This window comes from Stegodyphus dumicola, chromosome 3 (genome assembly GCF_044657685.1).
Source record: "Stegodyphus dumicola isolate Sdum_Otavi_A_Nest chromosome 3, ASM4465768v1".
Lineage (NCBI taxonomy): Eukaryota > Metazoa > Arthropoda > Arachnida > Araneae > Eresidae > Stegodyphus > Stegodyphus dumicola.
The window spans coordinates 67,038,854-67,058,245 of NC_140770.1; the positions used below are offsets into that span (position 1 = coordinate 67,038,854).

Sequence of the window (19,392 nt, forward strand, 5' to 3'; positions counted from 1 at the left end):
TCCTGTATACTTGTTCCATAGCAAATAACCTTTATATCTATTGTATTCTAATTTTAAATTGAAATTTTCTACAAGTCTTACTGTCATCGTTTATAAAAAATTCCTTCCAATTACCATAAATTTCTAAATTATTTTTAACTTGTGTTAAATTCTGTATGATATTAAATGTTTTTTTTTCTTTCACACTGTTCACAGACAGTTTCTACCACTAGTAATGATTCAGAAATTCGGCAGACCCATCCTGTAAAGCTCACACATACAAATCCAACTTTTAAAGATTTTCTTTACAAAACTCTTCGATAGAATCAGTACAATATTTATATTTTATTAAATTACATTTGGAGGAAGATACCTATACAAAAAATGCATGTTTTAGTACATTTGGACATTGATCAGTTTATTTCATTTTGCAATTATTAGTAAACTAATTACAATACAAAGTCCGAGATCTGGAGTGATCTAAAATACAAACCTCAAATGTCACTACCAAATTTTTATATTTTATTTGTTTTGTGTGCTGTATGCATACGCATTTGATCCCTTCCAACACTAAATAAAATACCTCGTTACTGAAGAAGCATATTCATTTTAACATAAATTTTTATGATCAGTAATTTGGCTTCGTAGCTGCCAGTCATAAATCTCAAACCGAAACATTCTACAGATACATCGTTGATTTTACACCTATTAATTTTTTATACCCCTGATGCCCAACCTTGTGAATCATTATGGCATGTTTATTAACATGACAACTTGAGTAATGACTCATGGAGTGATACCTAAACAGTTTTGTTTTTTGTATTAGTAATTGAGGAACATCATGGTAACCTTTCATGTTAACATTATGCTTGGCAATGATTATAGATTTAAGTTAAATGTGCTAAGAAATGTTGACAGGCAAAATTTAACAAAAATTTCTTTCCATATGCTAAAGTAGATTTGTTAAAGATACTCATAGGCCAAAAGATTACATTTAGTGCTATTTGAATTAAGAATAACTGATTTGTTATTCATATAAACCTAGAACCAGTTCATATGGCTGCACCGGGCAGCAGAATTTAGGGAAGACAAGGGGAGGCGCTTGGGTAGCAAAATTTAGAAGCCTCGGAGACTCAATAAGCCTTAACTATATGTGAGAATTTATTTATTCAGGACTCAGATAAGCATTAAGCATATGCAAGAAATATATAAGTATAATAAATAATTAAACTAATAACAATTCAGGTTTAATTGTCTCGATGCACGATAGAAGCAAGATAAAATTTAGAGGAATAACTTGTCTTTAGTCACCAATCTCATAATACATAGCCAAATGTGTATAGTGAATGGTAGCTAAATTTTACAAGGTTCGTACACTTTTCTGCACACAGAAATTAAGTACTTTTAAGAACCTATGAGCAAAAGGAACTGAACAAACTAAATTAAAAATACTATGTATGCTTGAACTTCACTTTTGTAATATCATACTAAAAATAAAAGTAGGATACATTACTATTAAACATAATTATTAATAAGTTATAGAATAAAATAAAACTTTATGAAATTTATCAAGTAGCATTAAATACGAGGGCCATCCAGGAAGTAGATTACGTTTCCGTCTGTGTCCGCTAGGGGCGGGGCTAGCGCGGCCATCTTGGGGTCAGAGCGTTGCGCAGCTCAGTCTGCATCTAGCCGTGCTAGTGAGAGGTTCGTGCTGTGCTCCGTTCAGATACTGCGACAGTTTGAAATGTCTGCGTTAATTGAAAATCCTGCGAGGTGCGCTCAGTAATAAGGTTTCTGACTGCAAAAAACTGTAAACCGATAGAAATCTATCGGCAGCTTCGTGAAGTGTATGGGGACAACATTATCACTGAAGGTGGAGTGCGTCAGTGGGTCATAAGATTTCAAAATGGCCGAACCAATGTTCACGACGAAGATCGAAGTGGGAGACCCAGCATAGTGACCGCCGAACTTCTCGAAAAAGTCGATGCTAAAGTCCGTGAAAATCGAAATTTCACAATAACGGAACTTTCTTTGAGTTTTCCACAAATTTCGCGAAGTTTGTTGCACGAAATCATCAGCGAAAAGCTTGGTTACCACAAGTTTTGTGCAAGATGGATTCCAAAAATCTTGACAGAGGACCACAAAAATCAGCGAATGGCTGCAGCGTTGAACTTTTTGGACGCTTACCATAAGGATGGTGACTCTTTACTCGATCGCATCGTTACTGGTGACGAAACATGGGTGAAACATGTGAACTGTGAAACGAAATTGCAATCAATGCAGTGGGGGCACACAAGTTCTCCCCAAAAACCCAAGAAATGCATGCAAACAATGTCGGCAAGGAAGATGATGGCGACTGTTTTTTGGGACAGAAAAGGTGTAATTTTGGTGGACTTCCTGGAAAGAGGCACTACAATAAACTCTCAAAGGTATTGCCAAACTCTCCAAAAACTCAGAAGAGCAATTCAAAACAAGCGCAGAGGAATGTTGAGCTCTAAGATCTTGTTGATTCACGACAACGCCCGGCCCCACACGGCAAATGTCACTCGTAAAGTTCTTGAATCTTTTAAGTGGGAGTTGTTTCCTCATCCGCCGTACAGTCCCGACCTGGCACCGAGCGACTTCCACCTATTCCCAGCAATGAAGAAGTGGCTGGCTATGCAGCGTTTTGATGACGACGCACAACTGCAAGAAGAGGTAACGAAGTGGTTGAAGGCGCAGGCGGCCGAATTTTTCGACGAAGGAATTTCCAAGCTCGTACATCGCTACGATAAATGCCTTAATTTGTATGGTGACTATGTAGAAAAGTAGTATTTGAGTGTGGCTTTCATCTGTATATGATAAAATTTGTTTCCTATACTTTGTTTATTTTTTTATTCCAAAACGTAATCTACTTTCTGGATAGCCCTCGTATTTTACACTTATAATAGTTGGTCATATTGGAAAAAACATAAGTGACATTTTATTTACATTTTCTTTATGTTGATTTTTTCTTTTATGTCTCATTTTGCCACATACTTGCTCAGTCTAGAGGTTTAGTAAATAGTAGGTAGATTTTATGCCAAGGTTGAGAAGTAAAACAATCGGCATGATTCGTAACAAAAGACTGGCTGTTGTCACCGCTGCTGCTTGTCTACAGAGAAACCTGCTGATCAAAACTAACCTGAAAGGCCTGATGTAGGCACAGCTGGCAAGTTTTGAAAATTAGTTGGGCGTGTAGAGCTACAGAGGTTGTAACCCATTTAATATACATTAATGCTACAAAACATGTTTAGCAACAGTACTCAACAAAACAGTTATGCGTCTTTTTAATTTGAAGCCTTTGCAGACATTCTGGCTAATTTACATTAATTTCATTCTCTTTAAGCATATTTTCTAACAATTGGAAATTTGTTTCCAATATGCAAACCAGTGTTCTCACTAGTTTCTACATGCTTCATCTCCTAATTTATTAACCTATTCCCATTGTATATATGAGCGTTTACTTGATCTGATAGTTAAATAGTCCAAAACCCCCAGACAGATGTGAAGCAAATTATCGCAACATGTTAAAGTAACTACAAAGTCAGACAAAGGCTTAAATAAGCATCTTTTTTTAAAAAGGACTTAGAACATAAAGGCATGTTCTTATGCTAACAAAATCAATTACAATTAAACAAGAAGCGTCAAATTCAAACTAAAAATGTAGACTTAGTGATCAAATACTATACAGTTTAAATTTAATTTAAGCTGGCTAAGTAACCGAATTTTCATAACAAATTCAAATGTCAGAAGCGATAATGCAAAGACGAATAATTATAAATTATCAGAGCTGACAGGAACTAATGCAGCGAGTAAGTGGAGGTCAGAAACACACTCTGTCTCACACACCATACACCTCAGTTTAAAAACTATCCAAGCGGTTTGCATTCTGGTGAGAAAACAGAAATGGGAAATTATAGTAAAGGCTGAAGTTATAAACAACTGGGTAATTTACATAATAGTAACTGTACATAATAATAGCAGCTTTTAAGAATAATTTTCTTTCTTCAGCACATTTCTTTTTCATTTTAGAATTTAAATTAAAGATTTCCATTATTCTAAAAACACTAAATTTAAAATGCATAGAAAAAGCTGCTAATTTTATTTCTTTAGTAATATGAACCTTCAGAATATGAAATATATATGGTAAGGGCTGGTTACAGAGGGAGTGCGGCAGAATTTTTATAATTTAGTGACATACCAGGCAACAAAATCTAAAAATGGCAAAACTCAGAATATAGAGCAGGCATTGGAAGCAGAATTTAGAAAGGCACTAGGCAGCAGAATTTAGGATCCACAGAGATTGCATCATGTGGGAAAATGCCTAGTGCCTCATGCTAGTGGGAATGCCCTGTGTATGATACATTCAGACATATGAATCATTTAAATTGTCAGTTTTCAATTTCTTTACTAAGAAAAAAATTCTTCTGCCTGTCCTTGTGATAAAAATAAAAGCATTTTTGATATTTTCCATGCCTCTGTCTAGTAGAAAGTAAAAAAAATAAAGGGAAGATAAACGTGTTAAGAAAAAGATTCTAGTATCAGAATTAAAACATCCAAATATTATGTTTTCTTTGTTCTTCCAGACCTTCTCCAAAAAGTAAGAAATACATCGCAAACTTTCTGAAAAATACATTCGTTACATGTTAATAGCATGGAGACATTTTTTTTTGTAACCTACTAGAATCATGGGTCTATAAATTTTGCCTTCAAATCCTACTTTCCAAGCTGCAATGTCTAAAATCCTAAAGAAAAATTCTGTAACAGTAAAAAGCGAGAAATATTTTGGGGAAAAAATATCAGAGGGAAAAGGTGTAAAATTAATTTTAAAGATAAAACTAAATATTCTGAATACTCTGAGACAATTACATGGGAAAAACTCTTAACATGAAATTACCTTTATATTTTAAATTATTTACATAGCTATTTTGCTTTTGCTAAAACTGTAATAAGTGAAGGTGATATAACAACTTTTTCATTGTGATGACAAAGCCCAATCATGAACTAACTAATGGATGGTGAAATCTGTAATCTTTTTAAGTGAAAAGAAATTATGTTTGTCTGTAGAGAAAATATTAGCCCCCCAAAATGAAGCAACCTAAACAACTTACATTGTAAGAAATGCTTAATAAAGCAAACAAGTAAAAAAATGAGTTTTTCTGTAAAATATACAATTTAGTTAGCAAATACTAAATGAAAATGTTTTATATATACTGAATTTCTAATAACCAATTAATACCAATAAAATATATGCAGAATGCTTAAAAAAGTGTTTCCTGCATTAAAAAAATGCTTTTGATATGCTTCTCACTTGTTTTATATAAACTGATAAATTTCTACCGTGAACAAGATTCTAAATCATTGTATCATTCATATGCTTTTGCAGAATGAGTGTAAAAACTGAGGGAATGAGACTCATATTCATGAAAAGACTAACCCTTTTCCAAGAAATCAAAACATAAAATGAGAACATTTACCAAAATCAAAATTTGCTTAAAATAACTAATAAATTATTTCTGAAAATAAAATAATTCTGAATAGTCAAACAGTACTCAAACAGACAATACACTGGTTGCTGGTTAAAAATGGTTCTTTTATTAGACATGCTCAGACATTTAAGAAACCCGAATTCAAAAATTATGGAAGAAAAGTTACTATTTTGTATTTTCCATAACAATTCTTCCACGTTAGTAAACATTTTATCTTAATATCTTAACAAAAATCTATAGTCGTCAGTGGGTAAGACTAGCCTGAATGTTGTCGTTTGTTGCATTATTATTATTATTATTTTTTAAATAGCTTAATAAGTAATTTTTAAATAGTAGCCATAGCTTCCATACGATTCTGAAGTTTAAATAATTTAGAATATATATCGATCATCACAGAATGCAAGCTTATCAGCCAAACATCCAACAAAAAAAAGTTTTATAATATGCTTTTTACTTGGTAACTGAAAACAATATTAAAAAATCAGCATGATTATAATGTAGTTCTAAAATGATAAAATGAAAAAACTGAGTAAAAGAAATTTTCTTTTTGGAAGACAATTTTACATGTAGCAGACTTATGGAACGGCAAGAACAAATAGGAATGGGAAACCTCAGGTATCTCTTGAGAACTATTCTTCAGTGCCCTAAATATTGTTTTTAGGAAAAGAATCAAAATACAGTACTGTGAATCAATACCAAAAATGAAAATGAAATGATCTTGTAATATAGTACTAGTATCATGAACATGAGTTTAAAATTAACAATCGGACTGATGCAGTTAAAAGAAACAACACAAAAATCTAAGATTTTTTTTATGTACAATATATGTACAAGTAGAGATTTGAAATTAACTCTTAAATAAATAGTTTATGTACTCCCTGAAAATTCAAGATAGAGATCAGAATTCTCTTCCAGAGAAGAAAAACCTATCATGCCTAAGGTTAAAAACCTATAAACATACCCACATGCGATTTCATTTTCAAAACCCAACCTGGAGGCAAATAATTTGGTTACCATACTCAGAGCTTTCAACATATCACGGAATAGAGAAATAAAACTAAATATACAAAAATTTTGAATGCCTTTACAATCTTCCAGTTCCTTGCGAGTGCAGACTCCTATCGTCAAGAAAACCTTACTCGGAGGAATCCTGCAAAGGAGAAAGAAACACAAAACATGTCCATGTGTACATAACACAAATTATAAATATATAATTATTAACTAGAGAAGCATTAAGTGTTACATGAATAGTAACTTAATAAGAGTGCATATGTAAGTCTGCATTGTATCCACATCATTAATAATATGTAATTCAAGAAATGATATCATAATTGTGCTGGAAATTATGCAGACTAGCTAGCATCCACAAAGTCAGAAATTTTCACAAAGATGGTGGCATCTTGACAAAGTCAGCTTGTAACTTGAAATAATTACTTACACAGCAATGGTTAAGCATAATTGTGTGGCAATTTTAGGAAGGTCTGTTTTCAAGTTAAAAACTAGCTTTCATAAAGATGCTTTTAAGCTTGTTAAAAAATTCTGCCCTAGCACAATTATGCTGTGCACAAGAGTTTTATTGTGCTTTATGGAGAAACTGACAACCAACAAAATATATATATACTAAGAATTCTGTAATCTTCATTTTGTACTGATTACATTTCTGTTTCAAAGGATTTTTTACGTACACACATGATGATAGACATTACTTTCTGAAAGACATGCTTTCACTGCTAGTCAAACTATGCATGAATCTTTCATTCATTTTCAGTATAAATTAACCGTCTATCTGCTCATCCCACGATTTTCGCAGGCATGTGTTTTTCTTTCTTTATTGAAAAGCACATCCCACCTTTTCAACGTTTAACCAGTAAAATAAAATATATACAGTATTAGATGCTTAATTTAGGTTTTAACAAACAGATGTCGTTAGTTATCTACTAAATTGCGGCATTTGATAGTACTTGGTACAGTCACTTCCAAAAGTTAAGCACGAAGATGTAAAATGCAAAAAAAAAATCAACAAATACTGCTTTGATTGACACAAAATTCAGCAGGAAAGTTGAATGTATATTTATGCATAAAACAAAATCAATAATTATATACAGAAATGAAAACAATATTAAATTTTTTTAAGTTATCAGACAATGACATACTGGAGATTTAAACAGAATTATGTATACAGTGAAAATAAACAGCATAAAATGGGAAAAAAAAAAAAAAAAAAAAAAAAAAAAAAAGGACATTAATAGGGTATGTGATCCCCCCCCCCATCTGTATACAAAGTTTACAAATTGCTTTCAATTAAGTGGTCAACTACCGCAGAATTAAACAATCGCCATTCTTCTTGCAGAGCAGTTTCCAGCTCAATAACAGTGGCTGGAGGTGGGAAACGTGAAGATACAGCACGGCTGAGAGCATCTCAAACATTTTCAATGGGATTAAGGTCGGGTGAATATGCTGGCCACGTCATACGCGCAATCCCTTCATTCGCCAGGTAGTCATTGACGATGTCAGCTCTATCGGGAAGCGCGTTATCGTCGATAAAAACAAAAGTAGGGCCAACTGCTGCAATAGGAAATCCCTGCCCACACCATAATGCTTCCGCCTCGGAATGCGTGATGTTTTGGGACTGAATGTGTGTTCGTTATTCACGCCATATCCTTATACACTTGTCATCTGGACTCATCAGTGAACATGACATTGCCTCAGTCAGACACATTTCAATTGTCATGTTCCCGGCACCACTATAATCGTGTCCCTCTTGATTGGATGGATAGAGGAACACAAACTCGAGGTACCCGGGCGTACAGTCCACTCATATGTAATCTTCGTCATACAGTAGCTGCAGATATTGCCTTATCAATGGACGCTGTAACCATAGATGTCACATGTGCGGATGTCGCTCTGCGATTCTGCTTAGCTACAATAGCAATATATCGATCTTCCGCAGGGGGTTGTAACCCTTGGGCGACCGTCTATGGGTCTTCGGACAACTGTCTGTGTGGTTTGGAATAGTTTCCATAAACGTGAAATTACAGAATGATTAACACCAAAGAAAAGAGCAACATCTGTGATTGACTGTCCTACTTCAATGCGTGCCACAGCACGCCAGCCAAATCTTCCATTTGTCTTCAAATCTTCCATTTGTCTTGAAAACAAATTTTACGAAGGTTTTAAGCACTTTCTATCATCACTTACAATCAACTTCTGTAACCCTTCATAAAGTTGGCTTATAAGACTGCCTTTTTTGCATATTTCTTGACATGAAAGTGTGATTGGCTGTTACCTAACATATTTGCATACTTCCATCTACCTCTGCAGCGAATTGCATCCTCTTCAATTCTGATTGGCTTCCGGAAATTAGCATTTTCCTCTACGTGCTTAACTTTTGGAAGTGAGTGTATTTACCACTCAAACTTCACTATGTTTGCTGCCTTTTTCTAATTAGAAATGGCTGCTAGGAAACATTCAGTGATTGACAGTATATATTCCTGATGATTTATCAGATTCTGAAATTGATTTTAGTTTTGATAGTGGTATAGATTTTTCGGACTACTCCTCAGACTGTGAAGCCTTGAATCCTGTTTCAAACTCTATCATACTTAACTACATTGCTAAGGTATTTTTTTCTCAGTGCATTATACTTTCTTAAGTTATATACATTTTACTTTTTTATATTATATAATTCAATTGAAATGTATTAATTATTTTTTTTATTTATTTATTTATTTATTTATTTATTTTTTTTGTATGTGTAAGATAACATCCAAATGCACATTTATATACATATATACACACAATTTTTTAATTGATTTTGGTCTACAAATTGAGCAGTCAGAGGGTTAAACACTAATTCAGCCTTGAAATAATTATTAGTACCTTAATTCCCTAAAATTCTTCATGTTAAAGATAATTTTAAGGTATTAGTTAACTCTGCATGCTTTTCAAAATGAGCTACTAGTCGGAGAAATTACAGAAGTGCCCCTGTGTCAGTGGTTAATTCTGTTTCAGAACCAGTGGGTAATTCTGTTTCAGAACATATTGCAGATACAGCAATCACTATGTAGAACACATATAAATTTGGTGGAGATTAATTGGTAATAATAAATTATACTGTGCTGTTAATACAATAATGCAAAATCTATTCCAAAATTGTTTCTTTCTCATTTATGGATCACAGCTTTAAGTTTAGTATAACTACTCTTAAGCTCAGAAGCAAATGTAAATAATTTTCAGAGTATGACAACTGCAATGTCACTAATGAGAACAGAGAAACTGTTAAGGCCCGTCTACACGTAGCAGTTTACACGGCCGACTTTCTCGTAGAGCAACAATTTCAAGGATCTGTGCATGTGCCAAAAATCGGTCATGTTTTCTCCCACAATTTCAGATCCAGTGTTCACTGCTCACTAGGGTACTATAAAATCGGTGTCTTTAGCCAATACAATTGCTTTGAGCGATCACTTGTTTTTCTCCTCATTTTGGAATAAATAATAAACATGGTGCTATTTCGTTGGAGCAAAACTCAAATTTTTCTACTGATAGGTATTTATTTATAGATATAGTTGTGGGACGCAAGTAATGTAAATTTGAAAAATAAAAAATTAAGGGATTCCCTAATTTTGATAAGTTTTATTTTCCCCATTACTTTATATATTCAAATATTTTCTAGTGATGGTGAAAATTATTTTATGTATGTATATTATCTTGTTGAAAGTAAAAATTTCCAGAAAAACACAGTTTTGTGTTAATAGATGTCAGCATATTACTGAACAATTTAATACAATATCACTTAATTTTATTAGCTGATTAACTGATATAACCACATGTTTATAGTTTTCAGATTGTATTAGTTACTTAATAGTATTCAGATTGTATTAGTTACTTTCAGATTGTATTAGTATTTCAGATTGTATTAGTTACTTAATAGTATTTCAGATTGTATTAGTAATGCGAATAAAAACATCCTGTAACATAATAATAAAGATTAACATAAATTCATTAAAAATGATGCAATGAAATAATTATCATAAAACTCATTAAAATTTCTCGAAACGAAAATAATATTGATTAAAGCTATTGCTTACATTTAAACTTTAGTTTTAGTGACTGAGACATACCAATTTTAATAAAATCAATTAGTTAATTTCTAATAATATAAAAATTAACTTATCACCAGCTAGAACACGTAGAGTAACGTGCAGCCTCTCAGATGGCGAAATTAAGAAACACATAATTGTACCAGTTCTTTCAATTTGCTGGAAACTAAATTTAACAAAAAATCAAAATCACACCCCATCATCCAAAGCCGTCTTCTTTTTTCTCCTTCTGCATCAAAGATAAAAATTGCAGCAATTAAAGGGAAATCTTCATCATTTATTTTGACTATTTGCTAACACTGTAAGCTCTACACAATTGTAGACAGTGTTACGCTGTAGAGGGCAGGAATTTTTTCCTTTCACAGTGATCGGTTGAGTGAATGCCTGTACTACTGAGAAAATTATTCAGTGTGGACGGGTGAGCTATCTCAGATATTGTAAGGCAAAGTCGGCTGTATATCATTTTTAAAAATATTTTATCATTTAATTTTTTATAATAATTCTGAAGAATTCCTTTTTCCTGTTCTAAAAACAGCACTATGCTAATAATTAATCTTTCTGATCAGTGTCATTCCTAAATTAATGATTTTCATAAGCTATTTTTACAATACTGCTGATGCATCAATAGCAAAAAGTAAAATATCAATCCTTTACATGAATCCTCTTTGCTTAATTTAAAAATCAATAAGGTTGTAACTGTTATTGGCACCCATTTTATTAGTGAAAAATTCTAATTGTAATCTCTTTTGTTCATATTTTTGACTGCTTATTCAAAAAATAATCCATTTTGATTTATCATAAAAAATTTCTCCATCATAACAATCAGCTTAAGTACTATGTCATTACATATATAGTGATATATATATATATACAGTGGGTTATTGGTTAACAAACGGTTCGGACTGCAAACAAATCAGACAACGAACACTCACGAAGGATTTTTATGTTCAGACAACGAAATAAAACGAATTCTAATGAACACTTCTTGGCTCTCGGAGCATAATGTGCAGGGTTGCCAAACCCAGCGGACCAAAAATCATTTTTCATCTTTCTTGAATTATGTTGCTTGTCTATTAAACTTAATTACAAAAGTTCTATATTGGGGGGAAGAGCTCATAATGGAATATGAAGATGAACTGACGACAGAAAAACTCCAACAAATCTTGAATGAAGAACACCAAGAAACACAACAAAATGTGTCTGCTTCTGAACATGAGGAAGATGAAAGAGGACCAATGCCGACATCTGCCATTAAAGATCTTTTGAAGAAGTGGGAGGATGTCAAAGCAATGGTCTTAGAATGGCACCCAAACCAAGCTGAGGTCAGTAGGGTTGGGGATCTTTACAACAACAATGCTATTAATCACTTCCAGAAAATCCTGAAAAAGAGAGAAAAGCAATCGACATTGGACATGCTCTTTAATGCCCCATAAACAAAAAATGAAAAGGATTGATTAATATGCAAGACTATTTTTAATAAAACTACTAAAATTTTACATCCTTTTTTTAATTTAATTTTTAGAGTCTCTAGAACAAATTAATCGATTTCACACACACACACACACACACACACACACAAAAAAAAAAAAAAAAAAAAAAAAAAAAAAAAAAAAACTATGGTAAATTGACGACCAGTTAGCAAACAATTCGGATAACGAACATAAGTCTTATAACAGATTATGTTCGTTGAACGATTACCCAAGTCTTGTAACAGATTATGTTCACTAACTGATTACCCACTGTACATATATATATATGTGTGTGTAGTATCTGGAAGTGCGACACAACCACCAGAGGGCCTCACCGACGCGCCAGCAGCGAGGTGAAAGAAGTATGACAGAGACTCTTCTGCTATCCCACGCGAAGGTTGTGAGATGTCTGCCAGCACGTGAAGGTGTAGAATAAGGAACTGTAGTTTTCCACGCGAAGGTGGTAAATTGAACTGTTTAATACATCAGCAAATGCGAGTAGGCACTAATCGGTTATGTGGTAAGACTGGTAAAACTATACAGAATCCTGTTTGTATCAAACGGCACTTGTAGTTAATCTAATTTGTACCTTTTCTGATTATCTTTAAATGTTCTGTGGTGTGGAAAACAAGGTTTGAATTGTTATTTAGCATCTTCAACTCCCCCACTACAGAAAATCTGGGGGCCTGTCCGAGATATTTGAATACTTGATATTTGGATACTTCAGAGAAGGTACTGTGAAAACTTTGCTTTATTTCTTTCTTGAAGATAGTGATACTTTTGTTTCGTTTTTAAAATGAGTTTCCTAAATAATTTAAAGAAAAGTGATTTAATAGTAATTGCAGAACAAATTGGACAGACTGTTCCAGACAATGCTAGAAAAGCTGACATTAGAAAAATTATCGAAAATTCTGATGTTTTCAAAACGAACGTTGAATTTGTTCGTGGCGTCGTCAAGTAGATCGCAGAGGATCGGACGCCTAAAACAAGTAATGAACACTATCTGTTAGAGATCGAACGTCTTAAATTAGCTCAAATTGAGAAGCAGATTGAATTAGAAAGTTTAAAATCACAATCATTATCGAGTGATAGAAGAAACTAGTGTTGAAGATATTATTAAAAGCGTCAAAACACTAACTATAGCTGTACCTCAGAAACCGGAAGCTATGCATTTGTTTTTTCAGTCACTTGAGAAAGCTTTTACTACTAAAAGTGTACCAGTGGAGTTAAAATCAGAAGTGTTGATTAATATATTAGGTGATACATGTAATAATGTTCTAACGTATGTTTCTGAACAAGAAATCGCGGATTATGATAAGTTAAAAACTCTAATCTTGAAAGAATTTCAGCCAACACCGCGTGAATGTTTGAACAATTTTAAAAATGCACAGAGACATTCATCTGAATCACATGTTCAGTTCACGTCTCGACTTAGTGCAACTTTCAATTATTATTGTAAGTTAAGAGAGGTAGATGACTTTAAGAAATTGTGTGATCTCATTGTATCTGATAAGTTGTATGAAACTCTGGATTCTAAAACAAAGGAACATATTAGTGTTCGGGAGGGTTAGAATTTATTGAACTGTTGATTGATGGTAAGAAAGTAAAATGTTTAATAGATTCTGGAAGTGAATTGATAGTTGTAAAGAAATCTCTTTTTCAGAATAAATTATCAAATTGTTGTATAGAGCTCAAAAGTTCGTTTGGTCACGTGGTTAAAGCAGAAACGGCTAAGTTTATTTTTTTCTTTATGCGAAAGCAAAAAAGAAAAAGAAATAAAAGCAGCGATGGTTTATGACTTGATAACAGACTGTATTTTCCCCCCTTTCTGTCTAAAAATGATCTGTTGTGACCAGGTGATGATTACGCAATATGAAAATGATTCCGTCTCTTCGGAAAGGAATTTTTTGTCTTTAATTTCTGCAGCCATTGAGGGAGACAGCGAAATAGATTTATGGCATATTAAAGGTGTCTATTACGCAATACTGTTTCCACTCTCATTAATGAGTATAAACCGTTAGAAAAGCCGCACAGTACAGACTTAAAAATGAAAGTAATATTAAAAGATGATATTCCAGTTTCTCAGCGTTCGAGGAGAATTCCTTTTGCTGATCAAAAAATTGTTGATAATCAAATAGATGAATGGTTAAAGGATGGGATTATAAAGCCGTTAAATTCAGAATATACTTCGCCAATTGTTTTGTGTAGAAAAAAATCGGGGAAGACACGGATTTGTGTTGACTTCAGGCAGTTAAATAAAAAAATAGTTAAGGATTCTTTTCCTATGGCACAAGTAGAAGAGGTTTTAGATCGTTTGGGTGAAGCAAAGGTTTTTTCGACATTAGACTTAAATTTTTTTTTTTTTTCATGTTCCAGTTGAGGAAAACTGCACTAAATATTTGGCATTTATTACTCATGCAGGCTTGTACGAATTTCTAAAAGCACTTTTTGGTTTGTACACGTCCCCTAGTGTGTTCCAAAGATTTATTTATAATGTGTTTAGAGATTTAATTCGGGATGACACTGTTGTTACTTACATGGACGATTTTATTATTCCAGCACGAAATGAGAAAGAAGGCTTAGAAAAGTTGAAACGCGTTTTAGAAGTAGCCAAAGAATATGGTTTGGAGATTAATTTTAAGAAATGCCAATTTTTGAAAAGAAAAATAGAATATCTCGGGTATGTTATTGAGGATGGTACAATTCACACCTCTACTGAAAAAACCAGGGCTGTTGAAAATTTTCCGGAACCCAAAAACCTTAAGCAGATTCAAAGTTTCTTGGGCCTTACTGGGTATTTTAGGAAATTTATTGCCAATTATTCAAAAATAGAGAAACCATTAAGTAATCTTCTTCGTAACGGAGCAGAATTCAAATTTGGGCCTGAGCAAAAAGATGCATTTAATAAATTGAAAGAACTTTTATCCACAAGTCCGGTTCTTCATATTTTTAAACAAGGAACACCATTAGAATTGCATACAGACGCAAGCAGTCATGGTTTCGGCGCTGTATTGCTACAAAAGTCAGATGATGGACAGTTACACCCCATTTACTTCATGAGTAAAAAAACTAGTCTCCAACAAGAGAAGCTATCTAGTTATGAGCTTGAAGTTTTAGCTATAGTAGAAGCTCTAAAGAAATTCAGAAATTACCTTTTAGGATCTAAGGTCAGGATAATTACGGATTGCGATGCTTTCCAGAAACCATGTTTAAGAAAGATCTAACCCCTAAAGTGGCGAGATGGGCGTTACTTCTAAAAGAATTTAACTATGAAATTATTCACAGATCTGGGCAACAAATGAAGCATGTGGATTCGTTAAGTAGAAACGCTGTTATGATGGTTACTTGTTCTCAGGGAGAAATTACAGCCAAAATTGCAGCTGCGCAAAGAAGTGATGAGCGTCTCCAGTAGCTAAAATCCTTAGTCGAGCAAGCACTAAAGAAAGATTTTCTAGTGAAAAATGGAGTGTTATACAAGTTCGACAGTGGTCGTGAGTTACTTGTGGTACCCGAAGTATTAGAGCTAGAAATCATACATAGTATCCACAACAAGGGACATTTCGCAGTGTCTAAAACAGAAGATCTGCTAAAAAACGACTTTTATATTTCTAACCTTAGAAAACGAATTGAGCAAGTTATTTCAAATTGTGTAGAATGTATTTTGCGCGACAGAAAACGAGGTAAGAGCGAAGGATTGCTGAATCCCATACCAAAAGATAGTATTCCTTTGAGCACTTTTCATATCGATTTTATAGGACCATTACCGTCGACAAATAAGAACTACAATCACATCTTAACCGTGGTTGATGCATTCACAAAGTTCGTATGGCTCTATCCAGTAAAGTCTACATCAGCTCAAGAGGCATTGCAGAAGCTGAAACTGCAACAATCAACTTTCGGTAGTCCTTTGAGAATTATAAGTGATAAAGGTACGGCATTTACCTCTAAAGTCTTTGAAGATTACTGTAGTCAAGAGAAGATCCAGCACATATTCACAACTACCGGCGTTCCTAGAGGAAATGGACAAGTGGAAAGAATTCATCTCACTCTGATTCCAGTCTTATCTAAATTATCCATAGATGATCCAACCAAGTGGTACAAATATGTTGGAGATGTACAAAGGATCTTAAACAGCACTAAAAGCAGAAGCACAAAGAGTTCTTCATTTGAGCTTCTCACTGGTGTTAAAATGAGAAATCGAGAGGACTTAAAGATTAGGGAAATTCTTGAAGAAGAAGAAAGAAATACTATGATGAAAGATCAAGAAGATATGAGAGAGGAAGCAAGAAAAAACATTCTAAAAATTCAGGAAGAGAATAGAAAAACATACGACAAGAAGAGAAAAGAGGCACAAGTATACAATGTGAACGACCTAGTTGCCATACAAAGAACGCAATATGGAGGTGGACTAAAGTTAAGGCCAAAGTTCTTCGGCCCATATCATGTAACAGCGAGGAAAGGCAAAGATCGTTACCAGGTGGAAAAAGTGGGACACCATGAAGGTCCTGGATGTACCACTACAGCAGCTGATCTCATGAAGCTGTGGGACCGTTCTACTATATAGAACCATGTGTGGTTCTTTCACACTTCTTTCTTTTTGTTTTTTTTTCCTTTTCTTTTGTTTTTTTTTAAATTTATTTTCAGGTGCAGTCTTGATGTTCCAGTGTTGCTGATCCGTGTTTTCGAGGACGAAAAAGTGTCAGACGGCTGAGTTGTAGTATCTGGAAGTGCAACACAACCACCAGAGGTCCTCACCGATGCGCCAGCAGCGAGGTGAAAGGAGTATGACAGAGACTCTTCTGCTATCCCACGCGAAGGTGGTGAGATGTCTGTCTGCACGTGAAGGTGTAGAATAAGGAACTGTAGTTTTCCATGTGAAGGTGTTAAATTGAACTGTTCAATACATCAGCAAATGCGAGTAGGCACTAATCGGTTATGTGGTAAGACTGGTAAAACTATACAGAATCCTGTTTGTATCAAACGGCACTTGTAGTTAATCTAATTTGTACCTTTTCTGATTATCTTTATTAAATGTTCTGTGGTGTGGAAAACAACGTTGGAATTGTTATTTAGCATCTTCAACTCCCCCACTACATATATATATATATAAAGGAAACAATGTGAAAATATTACTCTTAATAGCCACGAAAGTGCTGTACATAAAAAGTAATGAATACATATATGCAAAATGCTTTGCACAATAGAACCTGAAGCTGTTTTATTTAATGATTCTCATTCACACCAAAATAATCAAAATTTATTGTGCAAAGAAATCATAAACAGAAAGACATACCATAATTCTGCATAAGACATAGCATTGAAGGTGCAATAAATACCTTTACAATTAAGGAAAAAAAAAAAAAAAAAAAGATATCTCTAAGTTTCCCTGAAACAATTTTAAAAGCAGCAATTGAATGCAAAACTCTAATGCTAAAGAAAAAAAAATCTATATTTAAAAATCCTGTTATTTTATAGTTCTTGATTTCACAAAGCATTTTCACTAGACCTAACTGCATATGATTTCATTAAAGAGGAAATAACATGCTTTTTTCTTTACACTATTATCTAGCCTGGATTACTATTGTTTCAAGATTGCAGAGTCCAGTTTTTATCCATGATGAACTTACAACTAAAATAATATGTGGGACGTTCTATAATTAACGTTGCAAAAGTACTTCGTTTTTCATTAAAATGAATTACTCATCACATGATAATAAATTGAATTATTTCATTTATTATCAAGTGATGAATAATTCAGTATACCTTTTTGGGCTCCATCTTAATTTTTTGACTCAAAATGAATTAATCAAAATAAATTTTTGATTAAAATGAATTATTAATCACATGACAATAAATCGAATTATTTAATTTAGGCAAATCAGAACATGATACCTTTCTACGCTCCATCTTAATTCTAGTAATGATAGAAGACATTAAAGGAGGAAAACTTTTTATAGACAAACTACATAAAACAAAAGTTAGTTTTTTCCCTAATAAAAAATCACATTATATACATATCAAATATTTAAAAATGCATATCATTATACATATTTGTTACAGAATCTGACAACTTGTGATTTGCACATTTAAAATATGTGCAGTAGAAAGCCAGTAAGTAATTCCCTGTTCTTCACATGGTAACTTAACAGCAAATGAAAAAATAATAATAACGCTATTGATAAAAAAAAGATATGCTGACATAGTTAAATAGATAGCAGATAAAAATGTTAATTTTCAAATGTATATTTTAAATAGCACTTTGAATATGTTACTATTGCAGGTAAAGGAAAAAGAAAATTCTCTTACCTGGCAACTTTTGATTTGAATTCTTTTTCTGACCTACTTTGTATTAAAAAAATATTGAACAGTATATGCTAATGACTTATTATACATTTTATTCCCTGTAAGTACTTTCATGGATATTTGTAACTGTTCATGCTAACTGAATGCATAATTAATTATATTCTATAAATATTACACCCAGCTAGTAAATATAATGTAAAATTCAATATCAAATAAGTCACAGCTTAGCAATTTTATACCAATTACAAACTCAACTGTCACAATTCAAAAGTAAAAAAAACTATACTCTCAGCTTACCACAGTTACATAGCCTATATAACAAAATCTGCACTGATATTCAATGAAATCAAGAAAAGTCTGAAAAACAGCTACAACTCTATTGACCTTCAGACAATTCTTCAGCTCCCCCTCCCCCATTGCATAATTTTTAAAGAATTTTTGTATTGTTAGGTAGGTCTTCATATATCCATCTTACAGTTACTGAAATTTTGTCTAAGCAATTCATCTTATGAGATGGATTAAGAATAAAATCCTGAACATTCCATAAAACAAAATTTTATAGGTATTGATGGATGGACACACACACTGAAAATTCAATTCAACAGAATCAAAGCACACACTAAATAAACATATGACACAGCAATTTTTAAATTAATTAGTGTTTAATTTAAACTTGCTTAAATGCTAAGAAGTTCCAGTTCCTATCACCAAACTGCTTGTGCTTCAATAAAAATACCTTGAATTACATAATAAAAAAATAATGTAAATCAATGCAGATAGAAACTATGTATTTAGGAACGTTGACTTTGAGAATACACTCAAAAACTTTTTTTCCTAACAAATATCTGCTCAAATCTGGCATTAGCAGAAACACAAATAACAAGCTGTTATGACTTGCTGATGAAAAGCTGAGAATAAAATAAATACATTAATACAGGCAATTATAATCATGTTCCACTTAATTTTTTTTCTCAAAATCAATTCCTTTGCATGGAAAATAAGTACTGTGAGAAGTTTTCTTTGAAAAAT

At 33.0% G+C, this 19,392-nt stretch overlaps 1 protein-coding gene across 3 annotated transcripts in view; it reads right to left on the minus strand.

Moving 5' to 3' along the window:
• Positions 1 to 5,575: 5,575 nt before the first annotated feature.
• The window catches only part of LOC118192723 (poly(A) polymerase type 3-like), a 94,505-nt gene continuing 80,688 nt past the window's right edge, over positions 5,576 to 19,392 (minus strand). For 2 of the 3 annotated variants that reach the window (XM_085812966.1, XM_085812964.1), the window contains one exon: positions 5,576 to 6,642. The gene's annotated coding sequence lies outside the window, so the exon portion shown is untranslated. The other variant, XM_085812965.1, reaches the window with a different exon arrangement.